Genomic DNA, 3,945 nt, shown 5'->3' on the forward strand with positions numbered 1-3,945 from the left:
AGGCAAGAGGCAAAACCCTATTGAATTCTCTAGGCAAAAATATTGGAGTGGGTTGCCATTTCCTCCTCCAGGGAACCTTCCCAACTGTACATAAAGGGGACTTCATTAATGGGCATTAGAGGATACCCCAGGTTAGCTTGTCATAGAAATCTGTCTCTTGAGCCTTTAAATTCTATACCAGTTATAAACCTCTGGTTGGCTTATCATTTCTTCCTTTATTTAGGTTTTAAGGTGAATACGTTGGGGCTATTTGTTCCCATCAACCTGATTGCAACTCTAAAGGCACAGTTGAGATGTCTATTTTTCTTGATATCCTCAGAAGATATTGCTGCAAATCTACTCTGATTCTCATTCTGTTCAGCTTACAATACAAATAGCTTATTTTTTTTGCAACCTATGTCTTACAATAAAGCAGTGCTGAAAAATTAAATAGAAGAAAGTTCAGTTGCCATATAGGCTATGAAAAAGATTTGCTGGTGGTGATTTTTAAGCCTGATTCTAAATAGATTCTCTAAGAAGGGCACTTGGAAAATGTGGTTCAAATTTTGCTATTTAAGCTATCTTGAAATTAAAGGTTCACTCTCCCTAAAATTTCAAAAAGCATAGAACTTAGGCTTTTAAGGGTATAGCAGTGATAAAAGCTTTCAAAATCATTTCTATAAAGCAACACTTCACAGTTTTTTCTCTTCAATGGTTCTCTAATATAATTCTAGAAGGAAGACAACAGAAAATTAAGAATAAAAATAGCTGAGCTCTCCACAGTTGGGCTTCCTGCCTACTTTTCCTGTTCAAAGAAAAGAGGAGACACCATCTTGCAACAGATGCATTATACACAACTGGGCTTCTCCAGTGATAGTCAGCATTTGATGCCCCATATCCCTTGGTTCTTGTTGCCAATGGTCAGCCTGGCGATGGTGGTGAAATGGGGGCAATTAATCTGTAGATCAGGGGGGCTTCCTTTAACAGTTGAGGGTTACCATCCAGCATGATTCCAAAGACCTGTAGTGTTTTTAGGGTGGGAATTTCTCCAAGTTCAAGTAAAGTTTCAGGTATTATGTCATAGCACCAACTGAGTGCTATGTTGGAGGTAGCTAAGTTGGTAAATATCTAGAAAGCAGTCATTTTTCAGCATAACACTATCACTTAAGTCTAGGTGGACAAGATTGGGACATCTTCCCAACTGAGGTAGAGACATCTGATCTCTGCAGATTCCTTTGGTACCTGCTGAGATTCAGCTGGATGATGGTCTCTGACACGTATGCTGCTGCTGCTGCAGCTAAGTTGCTTCAGTCATGTCAGACTCCGTGCAACCCAAGAGACGGCAGCCCACCAGGCTGCCCCGTCCCTGGGATTCTCCAGGCAAGAACACTGGAGTGAGTTGCCATTTCCTTCTCCAATGCATGAAAGTGAAAAGTGAAAGTGAAGTCACTCAGTTGTGACTAACTCTTAGCGACCCCGTGGACTGCAGCCTACCAGGCTCCTCCATCCGTGGGATTTTCCAGGCAAGAGTACTGGAGTGGGGTGCCATTGCCTTCTCCCAACACATGTGCAATAGCCACGTATATGTACTTTTCAGCAAAGTCAAAGTACCAAGAGAGTTTTAGCTCATCCAATCTGGAACAGCTGCTCAGCAAAATCTTCAGGGCAGATTCAGAGAATCCAGAACACCCAGAAAGGTTGAGTTTCAGTAAATTTGTATTCTTAGCAAGATTATCAACAATGGGACCAGAAAGCTGGAGGCCTTCCAGGCTGAGATTCCCCAACTTGGAGCAGTGACAGAAGGCCATGGAGGGTAGACACATCGATCACTGAGTTCGACAGGTCCAGGTGCTACAGACAAAAAGGGCTGAAATATTCAACTAACAATTGGTCCATAAATGATCATGGGCAGCAGAAGGCAACCCCCCGTCAGGACAGAAGCCGACCAACCACATCTGGGTAAGGGTTTCTGCCCGTGAGGTCTACAGTCTGCCAGAGAGACTCATCAAACTCTAGACAATGCTGTCTCTTAACAAACACTGGAGACTTTCAGGAGTTCAGGGAGGCACAGACAGGAAAAGGTTCCTAAGAGTAGCTCGTCTGGAAGGGAGTCCCAAGATATAGCTGGAAAGTTCTCTTGGTTTAGCTTAGGTCTGCAGATAATCGTAAAGTCCTTGTCATTCCCTTTGCTTTTCAGCTGTTTTCATGGGGGACTCTGAGGGTGGCCTAGGTTTGAAAGCAGTTCCTGACAGATGTTCTCACTGTCCATCTCCCTCCTTCTCTAGGGTGGAGACCCCCATGCCTGAAGGCAGTCAGAAGTCTAGAACCCCATCACCACCTGAAACTGGTGGTAGCATTGGTACTCTTGTTGGGAGTCTCCTGGAAGTGTTTCCTGTGTGTGGCGTCTGCAGGTTGGGGAGTTTTAAATGTGCTCATTAATTGCAGAGGTGCCTGCCTCCCGGATTCCCACTTTGGTCTGTAGAGGCATACCAAATAGATAGGTAGATAGCAAGTGCCAATTTGTAGTTGACAGGAATACCAAAGAAAGGTGGAGGGGCAGATATTGTAACCAAGAAGTACCCCTTGGGGCCTTCCTGGGTTGCCTCCCCCACTACCCACATCATCTGCTTTAGCTCCTCTCATAGCTCAGATGGTAAAGAATCCGCCTGCAGTACAGGAGACCCGGGTTCGATCCTTGGGTCAGGAAGATCCCCTGAAATGGCAACCCACTCCAGTGTCCTTGCCTGGAAAATCCCATGGACAGAGGAGCCTGGTGGGCTGCAGTCTGTGGGGTCTCAAAGAGTGGGACACGACTGAGTGACTAACACACACACAAAGTATCTAGATAACAATATTGGATGCAAATTTCCTGAGTGGTTTTAAAGATGTAAAAGCCTCCCAGTCTCCAACAAATGGAAGATGTTGACTACTTGAAGACCGAGAGCACAGAGCCCCAAGCCTCTGGAGCCTGAGGACTGATACTCTGAATCCCTGTGATACCATCCTTCTGCCTCACCATCAGCCAGTCAGATGATTGCACAAGCTGACCTCAGATCTGTGACACTACTCCCTTCTCTGGCCCTAAAAATGCTTTCCCGAAACTTTTTTGGAAACTAGAGGTTTCTCAGGGCAAGAACTACCTTGTCTCCTTACATGGCCCAGCAGTAAAACTTTCTCTGCTCCAAACTCCGACGTTTCAGTTTGTTTGGCCTCACTGTGCATCGAACGCACGGACTTACACGAATGTGGTCTGATGCTGTCTCGGGGTAGACAGTGTCAGAACCTAGTTGAATTGTAGGACACTCAGCTGGTGTCAGAGAATTGCTTGATGGAGAATTGCAATTACACACTGAAACTGGGGTCAGAAGCTATATGTTAATTATAACCCAATGTTAGGGCTTCCAAGGTGACGCTAGTGGTAAACAACCCCCCTGCCAGTGCAGGAGACGTTAAAAATCACAGGCTCGATCCCTGGGTTGGGAAGATCCCTTGGAGGAGAGCGTGGCAACCCACTCCAGTATTCTTGCCTGGAGAATCCCATGGACAGAGGAGCCTGGCAGTCTACCATCCACAGAGTTGCACAAAGTCAGACATGACTGAAGCAACTTAGCACACACGTGCACACTCCAACTTTAAAGAATGGAAAATGGCTCTTCTTGACACTAAAATACAGCCCACACCCCACTCTCACGCTCTATCCCTAGGCCCTGTTTTATTTTACTCCATAGCATTTATCACAACCCAATTACATATTGTTTCTTCACTTAGTTGCTCCCTACCCCAGGCAAGACTGTAGAATCTAGGAGAACAGGCCATTTTTTATAAACACCCAGCACCTGTAAAAGAGGCTGACACAAAGCTGTGCAGTCAAGATCTATCAAACATCACCAAAAGCATTGAAAGACTGCAGGGAGGGAAGCCCCATTCAGCTGAAAACAAGTGGCAACAAGTTGTGTATGTCAGCGT

The 3,945-nt window shown here is 45.5% G+C and overlaps 1 pseudogene; it reads right to left on the reverse strand.

Moving 5' to 3' along the window:
- Nucleotides 1-826: 826 nt before the first annotated feature.
- On the reverse strand, nucleotides 827-1,875 carry LOC128058779 (S-phase kinase-associated protein 2-like; annotated as a pseudogene).
- Between the last annotated feature and the right edge of the window lie 2,070 nt (nucleotides 1,876-3,945).

This window comes from Budorcas taxicolor, chromosome 13, assembly GCF_023091745.1.
Source record: "Budorcas taxicolor isolate Tak-1 chromosome 13, Takin1.1, whole genome shotgun sequence".
NCBI lineage: Eukaryota > Metazoa > Chordata > Mammalia > Artiodactyla > Bovidae > Budorcas > Budorcas taxicolor.